Source organism: Kogia breviceps, chromosome 13 (assembly GCF_026419965.1).
Source record: "Kogia breviceps isolate mKogBre1 chromosome 13, mKogBre1 haplotype 1, whole genome shotgun sequence".
Lineage (NCBI taxonomy): Eukaryota > Metazoa > Chordata > Mammalia > Artiodactyla > Physeteridae > Kogia > Kogia breviceps.
In genome coordinates this window covers 6,036,721-6,053,835 of record NC_081322.1, presented here as the reverse complement: position 1 = coordinate 6,053,835, position 17,115 = coordinate 6,036,721, and the positions used below count along the sequence as shown (strand labels likewise).

Below are 17,115 nucleotides of genomic sequence, written 5' to 3'. Positions count from 1 at the left end.
CTTGAAATTTGTTCATTCAGGAAATTGGGTATGTGGAAACTGATTGAAGCTTTTCATAACAGAAATATTATTTTGTGATGATAAAAATAATATGCATATGTTTTAGAAAGTTTAGAAAATACAATTAATTATAAACAAAAAATCAGCAGTGAGCTTAATTTCTCTTAATAGTTTGGGTTATTTACTTTCTAGGTGCTATTGATAAAAGTTTTATATGATGAATTACTATTTCTATTTCTTCCTGATGAACTATATAAAGATGTCTTGATCCTTTTATTTTCCTTGTGTGTTTTAGTTACTTCAAAAAAAATAGGTTTATGAAATTTCATTTCATAGTAAAACTAATCACATTGTCATACTTGAAGAAAGTGCTTTTGTTTCATCATTTGTATTTAACATTTCAAATTTGTGCATATGGAATTAAAAAAAATCTGTCTATTCTTTTTTTGTTACGTTTATAAATATTCACTTTGTAATTTAAAAGGACCAAGAACTGCTTTTGAATCTTCTTATTCACACTGTGGATATATATTCCACATCAGGTAAAATTATGGCTTCAACAAAGACCTTTTTCTAAATCATTCCTGGTATCAAGTTGGTGCTAGGTGGGTTTCAGGCTGGAGACAGACGGGCCCCCAGGGCAAATGGTTTGAGTTCTTTCCTTGTGGACTGATTCTCCAAGACAAGAATAACAGGACAACTGAGAGAGGAGGATGGGCCCTGCCCAGATAGAAGATAAGATGCCCCATATTCCTCGTTCCTGAAGTCAGGAGACCTCTCCAACTACGCATGCTCAGAAAGGTTCCTTGGAGGTCAAAAGGGGAGTGATGCTATCTAATACTCACTTACCCATAGGCCTCCTCGGTAGAATCCATCTTGGCTAAAAGATGCAGCCGCACACATGGAAAAGTCCTGAGCTATACCAAATACAGACTTTGAACCGGGCAAATAAAAATGATTGGCCAGAGGAAACGTGGAAGCAATGCCCCATGAAAGTGATACAAACAGCCAGGAGGGCGCGGCTCTCTCTGAGCCTGCCTGTGTGTCTATTCATATGTACTCTTTTTTTTTTTTTTTTTAACATATTTATTGGAGTATAATTGCTTTACAATGGTGTGTTAGTTTCTGCTTTATAACAAAATGAATCAGTTATAAGTATACATATGGCCCCATATCTCTTCCCTCTTGCGTCTCCGTCCCTCCCACCCTCCCTATTTCCTAATAAATACTTTACGTGTTTCACTATTTTCCGTCTTTGTGGGAATTCTTTTCTGCAAAGCCATACGGCCAGGGCCTTGTCACTGGCCACGGGTCTAGTGGCTAGGATTTGATTCTCTCACCGCCGCAACCCAACCTCAATCACTGGCTGGGAACCGAAACCCTGCTTCAAGCCGCCGCAGGCCAAGGCCACCCGAGATTAGGTCATATATTCATTGCTGAGAATTGACTGAACACAGGCTGCTCAAATTCTGTCAGTTTTAAGAAGTGAACACATTTATATCGCAGTCCAGAACTCCGAGGGGCAAGATGAATAGAAAACTGCCCTTCACTAAAAAGAGAGTATTCGTCACCCAGAATTGAGAAAAAGCTAATTCCGGGGATTCCCTGGTGGTGCAGTGGTTAAGAATCCGCTTGCCAATGCAGGGGACACAGGTTCAAGCCCTGGTCTGGGAAGATCTCCCATACCTTGGAGTAACTAACTGACACATTAGTATGGGATTGACATGTACACACTGCTATATTTAAAATGGATCACCAACGAGGACCTACTGTACAGCCCAGGGAACTCTGCTCAATATTACGTAACAACCTAAATGGGAAAAGAATTTGAAAAAGAATAGATACATGTATGTGTATAGCTGAATCACTTTGCTGTACACCTGAAACTAACACAACATTGTTAATCAACTATACTCCAATATAAAATAGAAAGTTAAAAAAAAACTGAAAAGTTGAATGGAATATACTATGAATCACTCATCATATTTGTTTATTATTAGGCTGAATTCTTGAAGGTAGAGACAGTATATTTTATTCTTGAAAGGCACAAAGTATTAGGCACTCAAAAATTTGGCGAAAATATATAATAGAGAAATTGTTCTCTTAAAATTCCATGATATTACTGAGAATGCCCAAATCAATCTACATATAGATTTAAGATTTCATAAGAATTGAGGAAAATAATTCAAAGTGGCAGACGTTATTATCAACTATACTTTAGAAGATAGATGCTCTGATGATATGTTCAGAGCATCTTATTTCCTTTCTATTTTTCTAGTTTTTGGTTCCAATTTTTCTCTCTTTTTCAAGACCCAGGTCAAATTAATCTGCTCCATCATGTATGTGTAATCGCCCACATTTAACTGTCACTATATATTATGTGCACATATTAAGGTCAGGTCTTTTTATTCTCCCCTGAAAACTTAAGATTCTTGACCTCATGGTTCTAATTTTATTTATTTATATTCATTTTTGTTTCTCTTATTGCCTGGAGCATCATAAAAATTAAGTATATACGTATTGAATAAGCATATGAATAAATGCTAAGCATCATAACGTACTCTCTACTACTGATCAAAGAAAGCATTGGATAACATAACTATATGCTTTTTCAAAAAAGTAATAAAATGCTTATTGTCATAGCAGCATTATTAAAGAATGGTATAGAATGACCAGTGGAACTTTTCTTGGGCCCTAGAATTGTTACCAAAACTTGCCAAAGCTGGAGATCAGAGGAGCCAAATATCCCAGTCTGTAAGTTCTGAGACTGACCTGTGATTAGGGCCAGCAACCTTCGCACAGGACCTGTTGAAAGGTGTAAGCTCGAGGAATACACTTCACCAGGGATTATTTCAAGCATTTACTAACCAGTTTGGTACAGCACTCACTCAAATGGATGCTAGTTATAACAATCAGTATAGCCATAAAACCTAATAATATCTCCACTTTTACCCTCCAGTAATATCAGGAGAAGATTAGTAGAGCAAATATTAAGTCTGTGCAATGCAATTCCTTCCCATCAAAGCTAAAAAAAAGGAGAGCACCAGGAAATCACTTATAAAGATGGAACGGAGATTGCTTTCAAAAACGGAAGGCTGGCCTTGATTTGCCCATTGACCAGTAAACACTGTGTGGACAAGATCAAATGGTAGACAGACTGTCTACAGAACGGGGACCGGGACGGCTCCCCCTTAAGTAAGACTGCTGCGAAGAAGAGCGGGGGAATCCTTAACCTTCCCGTAGGCTTGACATTTGACTGTGAAGGCTAGATGAGGTTGGAGTTTACCGTCTTGCCAGGACGTCAACCACGTGGTTGCCCAAGAGTCTTGTACCCAAGGGAAAGGTAGTGGGATGCAACCAGTCTGAGGCCAAGGGAACACAGCGTGCTTGGAGGAGCTACACAAGAATGAAACGTTTTCTCAGCAGGACAAGGCGGCCATCACCTGTCCACATCAAAGACAAGAAGAGGAAGGCTACTTGATCGGAAACACCTACTCCCTAATACCTTGACTCCCTTTCAGGCCTTCGGTCTCAACACATTCATTCCATCTCTTATTGTCTTTGGCTTCTCAATTGACCTTCTCCTGTCCATCGGTCCATCCCCTATTTTAGCAGCCTAAGTTATGCCGTATTTTGATGCTTTACCTTGCTCCCAGCGAAGGGTCCTTTTCCCTGCACCTTCTTTTCAATGCTGAAGCACCTACTACTAGTCCACAGAGCACAACTTTGTGTGAATTATTTTAGAAATCATTCCTTCCCGTTGAAAGCAGCCCCACTCGCTCATGGCCACACAATCAGAAAATGGCCTGAATTTTAGCACTGCCCTCTCTCTTCCTGAGAGCCCTGATGCAGTCAAAAACCTGCAAAGCTGTATGTGGCAGGTAAGCTTAAAATGATATAAAAGAAGACAAAATAAAATGAAAGCCATTCAAATAATCGTCATATAAAAAACTTCAAATCTGTAAACACTTAGCATTCAGTAAGAATTGCCGTAAAATTTATATGTAGTTAGAGAAACAAATTGGTTATTCACTCAATTAACTCTCTGACAAACTGACCATTGGGAAAATTGGTTTTTGGTGAACTGATTTAAGCAAACTAATTTCCATGGAGCTGACTTTTAGTACTGTCTCAACTTCAGAGGATAACTTAGAGAAGGAGTAGGAGGAAATACATGAAAGAAGCTCCTGTCTTTCTCACTCCATTCCTAGATGTTAGGATCTGCATTTCAGGGAGGGAATAGAAAGAATTTCAATCAGATATGAGACTGATGTTGAAATAAGGAGGACCAACTCTCAGCAAGTGAAATGAGTTCATGTAAATACTGAAAGAGATGGAAAATTGTGAAATCTTTCTGAGATACCATTAAAAAAAACGCCACTATTTCGTTGCTATGTGAGGCCAGGAGGACACAATTAAAAGCAATGATTGGAAAATCATTTAAACTTTTATTTTTGTATGCACAAAAAATATTCCCCTATAATCAAGAGAAATCATTTGGAAATGGAGGCACTTGACCCACTTAAGTGGAGCAAAATTTTATGGTCTGTGAAAAAACCAGCATTTAACATTATTTAACTATATTTTATTTACAAAACTCCCCCACTGTAAAGTGTCCCATTTCATTGCCAGTTGAGAGTTGTTGAAATGCACTATTAATTCAAGAGATTACCTAAAACTATAGAGTGTTTTTACTTACTCACGCTTAGAGCTGATGCAGAACAATCAAGTTTTCCTGGTGCATTCATCCTTCTATGGGGCCATTCCCCTGACAGTCCTGCCCATTTAGCAAGATGAAAAGTTACTGTCAGAATGGTCCCCGCAAAGTGAGAGAGTGCCATGGACTTCTATATACTACCAAATGTAAAACAGATAGCTAGTGGGAAGCAGCCGCATAGCACAGGGAGATCAGCTGGGTGCTTTGTGACCTCCTAGAGGGGAGGGTGGGAGGGAGACGCAAGAGGGAGGGGATATGGGGATATGTGTAAATGTATAGCTGATGCACTTTGTTATACAGCAGAAACTAACACACCATTGTAAAGCAATTATACTCCAATAAAGATGTCAAAAAAAAAAAAAGAATGGCCCCTGCTGCAGATACACAATGCCCAAGTTGATGTCAGTACTCATTGGTACCATCCATTTCTCCATCACTAGATTGACACAATTGTGGAGAGAGAATCATCTATGTATTCAGGTCTCCTTTTGTTTGCATTGTAGAATTCAAGTGGGTGAGCACAGTGTCATTTTGCATTATCGTCTTATGACAGCCTTACTAAAAAATGTATGTAATTATTAAGCTTAATGTTATTTGACGGCTGCCCTAGAATTTAAAAAATTTTAAAAGTTGTACTTTGTCCTGATTTCCTCAACATAAGTAATTTAGTCAAGTGGAGTCTATAAAAGTTTTAGACTTTCTGACCTGCCATTTGGAAATGTATCCAAGGCCACGGACTTGGTTTGGGCATGGTGCTTGTAACTCTCCTGGGGTGTTTTTGTAGATGCAGGGGAGTATCAGGGATTTGGAGAGGAGATCCTTTTACTCTCTTTATCTATGGTCTTCTTATCACTCTCTTTCTCCACTAATGATCCTGACACTGACTGCAAAGGATCAGAGGAAATACAACTCGCCATTTACCAGTTAGCACCTCAGTCTCTCTGGTAAATATTCACACATTTATTTCAACGAAGTCTTTAGCATCTGTTTATTTAAGGTTGCCAGGGATAAAATTAAATTTATACGCAGTAAGAGAACTCAGGTGTAAAAGCTTAGGATTGTACAATCACTCTAATCCTTCATCTATAAACGATTATATAAATTCAGTGACCACACTCTGGAGATGTCCACACACACGTTTTCTAGGCCAGTGAGTGTGTTCCACTTGAACAATTCTCTCTCATGATTTCTCCTCTCTGCGCACCCAGCAGCCCTTCCTTGCCATTAAATTTGTAACTTCCTCTCACCTCACTAAACCCCCCGCTGCTCAGGCTCAATGCCCTGCCAGTTAGAAATTAACATCATCCAAGCCTCTATTTGTAATCCAAAATTTCACAATGTGCTGCTCCTTCCTTGGGTTGTCAGCAAGAGTTAACTCTCTCCACCACCTGTGCTCCTGGGAGGGAGAACTCACGGCCAACTTAAATGCTAGGAAAGGAAGCAGAGAAAAAGGACAGTGGTTGCAATCCTGCGCTGCATTTTATGCTCTTCTTTCTCTTTTTTATTCAGTCTCTGGTTACCCTAACATCTAGAGAGATCAAGTGTATCTCACACAGAACTGATTAGTTTTTTTCCAATTAATTTATTTTATTTATTTATTTTTGGCTGTGTTGGGTCTTCGTTTCTGTGCCAGGGCTTTCTCTAGTTGCGGCAAGTGGGGGCCACTCTTCATCGCGGTGCGCGGGCCTCTCACCGTCGCGGAGCACAGGCTCCAGACGCGCAGGCTCAGTAGTTGTGGCTCACGGGCCTAGTTGCTCCGCGGCATGTGGGATCTTCCCGGACCAGGGCTCGATCCTGTGTCCCCCTGAGTCGGCAGGCAGATTCTCAACCACTGCACCACCAGGGAAGCCCTCAATGTCTTCTTTATTAACTTGAGATTAGAATGTACTGAACCCAAATCTTTTCTGCTTCTGCTCACTATGGAAAGAGAAGGCATGAATTACCTTCTCGTCTTAGATAATTAGCTAGAAGTTACGCAATGCTTTGTTTTTCAAGTGTCTTACATGACTGCAGACTGCTTTGGAGGTCATGCTGAAAGAAATGACGGAGGACGATATGATTCCTTCTCCTTCCTGTTCCTGATAGCAATAGCTACAGCAGAGGTGCATGGAGCTATGTTAGTCAACTCAGAAGGAAGGCCTTTTTTCGTATAATTCTTCCTCTTATTTTTTTTTTTTTTTTTTGCGGTACGCGGGCCTCTCACTGTTGTGGCCTCTCCCGTTGCGGAGCACAGGCTCCGGACGCGCAGGCTCAGCGGCCATGGCTCACGGGCCCAGCCGCTTCGCGGCACGTGGGATCTTCCCGGACCAGGGCACGAACCTGTGTCCCCTGCATCGGCAGGCGGACTCTCAACCACTGCACCACTAGGGAAGCCCTCTTCCTCTTATTAACTTCAGTTACTTCCTCTATAGAAAGGTCCTACTCCCTGAAGAATGGCAATTCATTCTTTTTTGCCACGGTATATTTTACTGTGTTCTTATTTTGAGATATCATCACTCCTAAAAATAGACGTGTTCAGATTTTTCTGATTGAGATTATTTTCTGCGCACAATTGCCTAATTTTCCTCCTTCCAAATTCCCATGGAAATTTCGAGCAAAATATGAATACATGGAAAATATAAATATAGGAAGTACTAAAATGTTAAAGATGTTTATCTCTGTATGGTGAGATTATAGTGAGTTTTTGTTTTCTGTGCATTTACATAAAGATGTTTCTTTTAAAATTTATAAATTAAAAAATTTCTACTCTTCTTTAATCTTTTGACTTCATTTATCAAATTGTTACTTGTGTAATCTCTTTTTATTCTAACAGTCTTTAAGATTTTTATATTACTAGTTTTAAGAATGTATTATGTCATTATAAGTATACATTTCAAATATTATATTGCTAAATGTATGAAACATAATAATGCTAAAGCAAAACATACAAATCCAAATAGATTAGAAATAATAATTCTTAATTTCTTATTTTTAATTTGTTTTTCTAAGAAAATATAAATAATTTTTGTTCCCAAATGCAGAAGGACTGTGCAATATCTTCACAATTTAATTTAAAAATTAAGTTTGTGGAGGGGGAGCGAGAAGATGGCGGAAGAGTAAGACGCGGGGATCTCCTTCCTCCTCACAGAGACATCAGAAATACATCTAAACGGGGAACAACCCCTACAGAACACCCACCGAACGCTGGCAGAAGACCTCAGACCTCCCAAAAGGCAAGAAACTCCCCACGTACCTGGGTAGGGCAAAAGAAAAAAGAATAAACAGAGACAAAAAAATAGGGACGGGATGTGCACCAGCGGGAGGGAGCCGTGAAGGAGGAAAGGTTCCCACACACTAGAAGCCCCTTCGAGGGCGGAGACTGCCGCCTCGGGCTCGCTCCGCATCCGTGCCCCTCCCTCCCATTCACCTGAGTGAGCCAGAGACCAAGAATCAGCTGCTCCGTTAACGCTGCTCCTTTGACCCCGCCCTCTCTGAGCGAAGGGCAGACGCCCTCGGACGACCTGCGCGCAGAGGCTGGGCCAGGTCCAGGGCTGAGCCCCAGGAGCTGTGCGAACAAAGAGAGGGGGAGGTCCCTCCCAGCAGCCTCAGAAGCAGCGGGTTAAAGCTCCACAGTCAGCTTGAAGTGCCCTGCATCTGTGGAAAACCTGAATAGACAGCAAAATATCCCAGGTTGAGGAAGTGGACTTTGGGAGCAAGATATACTATTATTTTCCCCCTTTTTCTTTTTGTGAGTGTGTATGTGTGTGCTGCTGTGTGAGATTTTGTCTGTGTAGCTTTGTTTTCACCATTTGTACTGGGGTTAGACCGACCATTTTTTTTTTTTTTTGGTCTTTTATTTTTTTTTCTTTAATAGAAATTTTTCTTCTTAATAATTATTTTGTTATTTTAATAACTGTATTTTACCCTACTTTATTTTGTCTCTCCCCTTTCTTTCTTCCTTTCTTCCCTCCTTTCTTTCCTATTTCCCTCCTTCCTTCCTTCCTCCCTTCCTTCCTTTATTCCTTCCTTCCTTCCTCCCTTCCTTTCTTCCTCCCTCCCTTCCTTTCTTTATTCGCTCCTTCCTTCCTCCCTTCCTTTCTTCCTCCCTCCCTTCCTTTCTTCCTCCCTGCCTTCCTTTCTTTATTCCCTCCTTCCTTCCTCCCTTCCTTTCTTCTTCCCTCCCTTCCTTTCTTCCTTCCTTCCCTCCCTTCCTCCTTTCTTCCTTCCTTTCTTGCCTTTCTATTTTTTTCTCCCTTTTGTTTTGAGCCGTGTGGATTAAACGCTGTTGGCACTCCAGCCAGGTGTCAAGGCTGTGTCTCTGAGGTGGGAGAACTAACCTCAGGACACTGGTCCACAAGAGACCTCTCAGCTCCACGTAATATCAAACGGCGAAAATCTCCCAGAGATCTCCATCTCAACACCAAGACCCAGATTCACTCAAGGACCAGCAACGAACAGTGCTGGACACCCTATACCCAACAAAGAGCGAGACAGGTCTACAGCCCCATCCATTAGTAGAGAGGCTGCCTAGAATCACAGTAAGGCTACCGACATCCCCATACACGCCCCCAGACGTGGAACTGCCCACCAAGGAGACGGGATCCAGCCTCATCCACCAGAACAGAGGCACTGGTCCCCCCAACCAGGAAACCTGCTCAACCCACTGAACCAACCTCAGCCACTGGGGACAGCCACCAAAAATAGATAGAAATACGAACCTGCAGCCTGCAAAAGGGAGACCCCAAACACAGTAAGATAAGCAAAATGAGAAGACAGAAAAACACACAGCAGATGAAGGAACAAGATAAAAACACACCAGACCTAACAAATGAAGAGGTAATAGCCAATCTACCTGAAAGAGAATTTAGAATAATGATGGTGAAGATGATGCAAAATCTTGGAAATAGAATAGACAAATTGCAAGAAACAGTTAACAAGGACCTAGAAGAAATAAAGAGGAAGCAAGTAACGATGAGCAACACAATAAATGAAATGAAAAATACTCTAGACGGGATCAGTAGCAGAATAACTGAGGCAGAAGGACGGATAAGAAACCTGGAAGATAAAATAGTGGAAATAACTACTGCAGAGCAGAAGAAAGAAAAAAGAATGAAAAGAACTGAGGACAGTCTCAGAGATCTCTGGGACAACATTAAACGCACCAACATTCGAATCATAGGGGTCCCAGAAGAAGAAGAGAAAAAGAAAGGGACTGAGAAAATATTTGAAGAGATTATAGTTGAAAACTTCCCTAATATAGGAAAGGAAATAGTCAATCAAGTCCAGGAAGCACAGAGAGTCCCATACAGGATAAACCCAAGGATAAACACGCCGAGACACATAATAATCAAACTGTCAAAAATTAAATACAAAGAAAACATATTAAAAGCAGCAAGGGAAAAACAACAAATAACACACAAGGGAATCCCCATAAGGCTAACATCTGATCTTTCAGCAGAAACTCTACAAGCCAGAAGGGAGTGGCAGGACATATTTAAAGTGATGAAGGAAAAAAACCTACAACCAAGATTACTCTACCCAGCAAGGATCTCATTCAGATTTGAAGGAGAAATTAAAACCTTTACAGACAAGCAAAAGCTGAGAGAGTTCAGCACCACCAAACCAGCTTTACAACAAATGCTAAAGGAACTTCTCTAAGCAAGAAACATAAGAAAAGGAAAAGACCTACAAGAACAACCCGAAACAATTAAGTAAATGGTAATAGGAACGCACATATCAATAATTACCTTAAATGTAAATGGATTAAATGCTCCCACCAAAAGACACAGACTGGCTGAATGGATACAAAAACAGGACCCATATATATGCTGTCTACAAGAGACCCACTTCAGACCTAGGGACACTCACAGACTGAAAGTGAGGGGATGGAAAAAGATATTCCATGCAAATGGAAATCAGAAGAAAGCTGGAGTAGCAATTCTCATATCAGACAAAATAGACTTTAAAATAAAAACTATTGCAAGAGACAAAGAAGGACACTACATAATGATCAAGGGATCGATCCATGAAGAAGATATAACAATTGTAAATATTTATGCACCCAACACAGGAGCACCTTAGTACATAAGGCAAATACTAACAGCCATAAAAGGGGAAATCGACAGTAACACATTCATAGTAGGGGACTTTAACACCCCACTGTCACCAATGGACAGATCATCCAAAATGAAAATAAATAAGGAAACACAAGCTTTAAATGATACATTATACAAGATGGATTTACTTGATATTTATAGGACATTCCATCCAAAAACAACAGAATACACATTTTTCTCAAGTGCCCATGGAACATTCTCCAGGATAGATCATATCTTGGGTCACAAATCTAGCCTTGGCAAACTTAAGAAAATTGAATCATATCAAGTATCTTTTCTGACCACAACACTATGAGACTAGATATCAATTACAGGAAAAGATCTGTAAAAAATAAAACACATGGAGGCTAAACAATACATTACTTAATAACGAAGTGATCACTGAAGAAATCAAAGAGGAAATCAAAAAGTACTTAGAAACAAATGACATTGGAGACACGACGACCCAAAACCTATGGGATACAGCAAAAGCAGTTCTAAGAGGCAAGTTTATAGCAATACAATCATACCTTAAGAAACAGGAAACATCTCGAATAAACAACTTAACTTTGCACCTAAAGCAATTAGAGAAGGAAGAACAAAAAACCCCCAAATTTAGCAGAAGGAAAGAAATCATAAAGATCAGATCAGAAATAAATGAAAAAGAAATGAAGGAAACAATAGCAAAGATCAATAAAAGTAAAAGCTGGTTCTTTGAGAAGATAAATAAAATTGATAAACCATTAGCCAGACTCATCAAGAAAAAAAGGGAGAAGACTCAAATCAATAGAATTAGAAATGAAAAAGGAATAGTAACAACTGGCACTGCAGAAATACAAAGGATCATGAGAGATTACTACAAGCAACTCTATGCCAATAAAATGGACAACCTGGAAGAAATGGACAAATTCTTAGAAATGCACAACCTGCCAAGACTGAACCAGGAAGAAATAGAAAATATGAACAGACCAATCACAAGCACTGAAATTGAAACTGTGATTCAAAATCTTCCAACAAACAAAAGCCCAGGACCAGATGGCCTCACAGGCGAATTCTATCAAACATTTAGAGAATAGCTAACACCTATCCTTCTCAAACTCTTCCAAAAGATAGGAGAGGGAGGAACACTCCCAAACTCATTCTACGAGGCCACCATCACCCTGATACCAAAACCAGACAAAGACGTCACAAAGAAAGAAAACTACAGGCCAATATCACTGATGAACATAGATGAAAAAATCCTCAACAAAATACTAGCAAACAGAATCCAACAGCACATTAAAAGGATCATACACCATGATCAAGTGGGGTTTATTCCAGGAATGCAAGGATTCTTCAATATACGCAAATCAATCAACGTGATACTCCATATCAACAAACTGAAGGAGAAAAACCATATGATCATCTCAATAGATGCAGAGAAAGCTTTTGACAAAATTCAACACCCATTTATGATAAAAACCCTGCAGAAAGTAGGCGTAGAGGGAACTTTCCTCAATATAATAAAGGCCATATATGACAAACCCACAGCCAGCATTGTTCTCAATGGTGAAAAACTGAAACCATTTCCACTAAGATCAGGAACAAGACAAGGTTGCCCACTCTCACCACTCTTATTCAACCTAGTTTTGGAAGTTCTAGCCACAGCAATTGGAGAAAATAAAGAAATAAAAGGAATCCAAATAGGAAAAGAAGAAGTAAAGCTGTCACTGTTTGCAGATGACATGATACTATACATAGAGAATACTAAGGATGCTACCAGAAAAGTACTAGAACTAATCAATGAATTTGGTACAGTAGCAGGATACAAAGTTAATGCACAGAAATCTCTGGCATTCTTATACACTAATGATGAAAAATCTGAGAATGAAATTAAGAAAACACTCCCATTTACCACTGCAACAAAAAGAGTAAAATATCTAGGAATAAACCTACCTAAGGAGACAAAAGACTTGTATGCAGAAAACTATAAGACACTGATGAAAGAAATTAAAGATGATACAAATAGGTGGAGAAATATACCATGTTCTTGGATTGGAAGAATCAACATTGTGAAAATGACTCTACTACCCAAAGCAATCTACAGATTCAATGCAATCCCTATCAAATTACCACTGGCATTTTTTACAGAACTAGCACAAAAAATTTCACAATTTGTATGGAAACACAAAAGATCCCGAATAGCCAAAGCAATCTTGAGAACGAAGAATGGAGCTGGAGGAATCAGGCTCCCTGACTTCAGACTGTACTACAAGGCTACAGTAATCAAGACAGTATGGTACTGGCACAAAAACAGAAATATAGATCAATGGAACAGGATAGAAAGCCCAGAGATAAACCCACACACATATGGTCACCTTATCTTTGATAAAGGAGGGAAGGATATACAGTGGAGAAAAGACAGCCTCTTCAATAAGTGGTGCTGGGAAAACTGGACAGCTACCTGTAGAAGTATGAAATTAGAACACTCCCTAACACCATACACAAAAATAAACTCAAAATGGGTTAAAGACCTAAATGTAAGGCCAGACACTATCAAACCCTTAGAGGAAAACATAGGCAGAACACTCTATGACATCAATTACAGCAAGATCCTTTTTGACCCATCTCCTAGAGAAATGGAAATAAAAACAAAAATAAACAAATGGGATCTAATGAAACTTAAAAGGTTTTGCACAGCAAAGGATACCATAAACAAGACCAAAAGACAACCCTCAGAATGGGAGAAAATATTTGCAAATGAAGCAACGGACAAAGGATTAATATCCAAAATTTATAAGCAACTCATGCAGCTCAATAACAAAAAAACAAACAACCCAATCCAAAAATGGGCAGAAGAACTAAATAGACATTTCTCTGGGCTTCCCTGGTGGCGCAGTGGTTGAGAGTCCGCCTGCCGATGCAGGGGACGCGGGTTCGTGCCCCGGTCTGGGAGGATCCCACGTGCCGCGGAGCGGCTGGGCCCGTGAGCCATGGCCGCTGGGCCTGCGCGTCCGGAGCCTGTGCTCCGCAACGGGAGAGGCCACAACAGTGAGGCCCGCATACCACAAAAAAAAAAAAAAAAAAAAAAAAAAAAAAAAAAAAAAGACATTTCTCCAAAGAAGATATACAGGTCGCCAACAAACACATGAAAGAATGCTCAACATCATTAATCATTAGAGAAATGCAAATCAAAACTACAATGAGATATCATCTCACACCGGCCAGATTGGCCATCATCAAAAACTCTAGAAACAATAAATGCTGGAGAGGGTGTGGAGAAAAGGGAATACTCTTGCACTGTTGGTGGGAATGTAAAATGATACAGCCACTATGGAGAACAGTATGGAGGTTCCTTAAAAAACTACAAATAGAACTACCATATGACCCAGCAATCCCACTACTGGGCATATACCCTGAGAAAACCATAATTCAAAAAGAGTCATGTACCAAAATGTTTATTGCAGCTCTATTTACGATAGCCAGGACATGGAAGCAACCTAAGCGTCCATCAACAGATGAATGGATAAAGAAGATGTGGCACATATATACAATGGAATATTACTCAGCCATAAAAAGAAATGAAACTGAGTTATTTGTAATGAGGTGGATAGACCTGGAATCTGTCATACAGAGTGAAGTAAGTCAGAAGGATAAAAACAAATACCGTATGCTAATACATATATATGGAATCTAAAAAAAAAAAAGTCATGAAGAGATTAGTGGTAGGATGGGAATAAAACACAGACCTACTAGAGCATGGACTTGAGGATATGTGGAGGGGGAAGGGTAAGCTGTCACGATGTGAGAGAGTGGCAGGGACATATACACACTACCAAATGTAAATTAGATAGCTAGTGGGAAGCTACAGCATAGCACAGGGAGTGCACCTCTGTACTTAGTGACCACCTAGAGGGGTGGGATAGGGAGGGTGGGAGGGAGGGTGACAAAAGAGGGAAGAGTTATGGGAACATATGTATATGTATAACTGATTCACTTTGTTGTAAAAGAGAAACTAACACACTATTGTAAAACAGTTCGACTCAAATAAAGATGTTAAAAAAATAAAATTTTTAAAAAAAAAAAAGGATCATACACCATGATCAAGTGGGGTTTATTCCAGGAATGCAAGGATTCTTCAATATACGCAAATCAATCAACGTGATACACCATATCAACAAACTGAAGGAGAAAAACCATATGATCATCTCAATAGATGCAGAGAAAGCTTTTGACAAAATTCAACACCCATTTATGATAAAAACCCTGCAGAAAGTAGGCACAGAAGGAACTTTCCTCAATATAATAAAGGCCATATATGACAAACCCACAGCCAGCATTGTTCTCAATGGTGAAAAACTGAAACCATTTCCACTAAGATCAGGAACAAGACAAGGTTGCCCACTCTCACCACTCTTATTCAACCTAGTTGTGGAAGTTCTAGCCACAGCAATTGGAGAAAATAAAGAAATAAAAGGAATCCAAATAGGAAAAGAAGAAGTAAAGCTGTCACTGTTTGCAGATGACATGATACTATACATAGAGAATACTAAGGATGCTACCAGAAAAGTACTAGAACTAATCAATGAATTTGGTACAGTAGCAGGATACAAAATTAATGCACAGAAATCTCTTGCATTCTTATACACTAATGGTGAAAAATCCGAGAGGGAAATTAAGAAAACACTCCCATTTACCATTGCAACAAAAAGAGTAAAATATCTAGGAATAAACCTACCTAAGGAGACAAAAGACTTGTATGCAGAAAACTATAAGACACTGATGAAAGAAATTAAAGATGATACAAATAGGTGGAGAAATATACCATGTTCTTGGATTGGAAGAATCAACATTGTGAAAATGACTCTACTACCCAAAGCAATCTACAGATTCAATGCAATCCCTATCAAATTACCACTGGCATTTTTTATAGAACTAGCACAAAAAATTTCACAATTTGTATGGAAACACAAAAGACCCCGAATAGCCAAAGCAATCTTGAGAACGAAAAATGGAGCTGGAGGAATCAGGCTCCCTGACTTCAGGCTATACTACAAGGCCACAGTAATCAAGACAGTATAGTACTGGCACAAAAACAGAAATATAGATCAATGGAACAGGATAGAAAGCCCAGAGATAAACCCACACACATATGGTCACCTTATCTTTGATAAAGGAGGGAAGGAAACACAGTGGAGAAAAGACAGCCTCTTCAATAAGTGGTTCTGGGAAAACTGGACAGCTACATGTAAAAGTATGAAATTAGAACACTCCCTAACACCATACACAAAAATAAACTCAAAATGGGTTAAAGACCTAAATGTAAGGCCAGACACTATCAAACTCTTAGAGGAAAACATAGGCAGAACACTCTATGACATACATCACAGCAAGATCCTTTTTGACCCATCTCCTAGAGAAATGGAAATAAAAACAAAAATAAACAAATGGTATCTAATGAAACTTAAAAGCTTTTGCACAGCAAAGGATACCATAAACAAGACCAAAAGACAACCCTCAGAATGGGAGAAAATATTTGCAAATGAAGCAACGGACAAAGGATTAATATCCAAAATTTATAAGCAACTCATGCAGCTCAATAACAAAAAAACAAACAACCCAATCCAAAAATGGGCAGAAGAACTAAATAGACATTTCTCCAAAGAAGATATACAGGTCGCCAACAAACACATGAAAGAATGCTCAACATCATTAATCATTAGAGAAATGCAAATCAAAACTACAATGAGATATCATCTCACACCGGCCAGATTGGCCATCATCAGAAACTCTAGAAACAATAAATGCTGGAGAGGGTGTGGAGAACAGGGAACACTCTTGCACTGTTGGTGGGAATGTAAATTGATACAGCCACGATGGAGAACAGTATGGAGGTTCCTTAAAAAACTACAAATAGAACTACCATACGACCCCGCAATCCCACTACTGGGCATATACCCTGAGAAAACCATAATTCAAAAAGAGTCATGTACCAAATGTTTATTGAAGCTCTATTTACGATAGCCAGGACATGGAAGCAACCTAAGTGTCCATCAACAGATGAATGGATAAGGAAGATGTGGCACATATATACAATGGAATATTACTCAGCCATAAAAAGAAATGAAACTGAGTTATTTGTAACGAGGTGGATAGACCTGGAATCTGTCACACAGAGTGAAGGAAGTCAGAAGGATAAAAACAAATACCGAATGCTAACACATATATATGGAATCTAAAAAAAAAAAAAAAGTCATGAAGAGATTAGTGGTAGGACGGGAATAAAACACAGACCTACTAGAGCATGGACTTGAGGATATGTGGAGGGGGAAGGGTAAGCTGTCA

At 39.4% G+C, this 17,115-nt stretch overlaps 1 long non-coding RNA gene across 1 annotated transcript in view; it reads right to left on the bottom strand.

The window, feature by feature from the left end:
- LOC136792418 (uncharacterized) overlaps positions 1 to 17,115 on the bottom strand; it is a 188,076-nt gene that overhangs the window by 53,378 nt on the left and 117,583 nt on the right. The window lies entirely within an intron of this gene.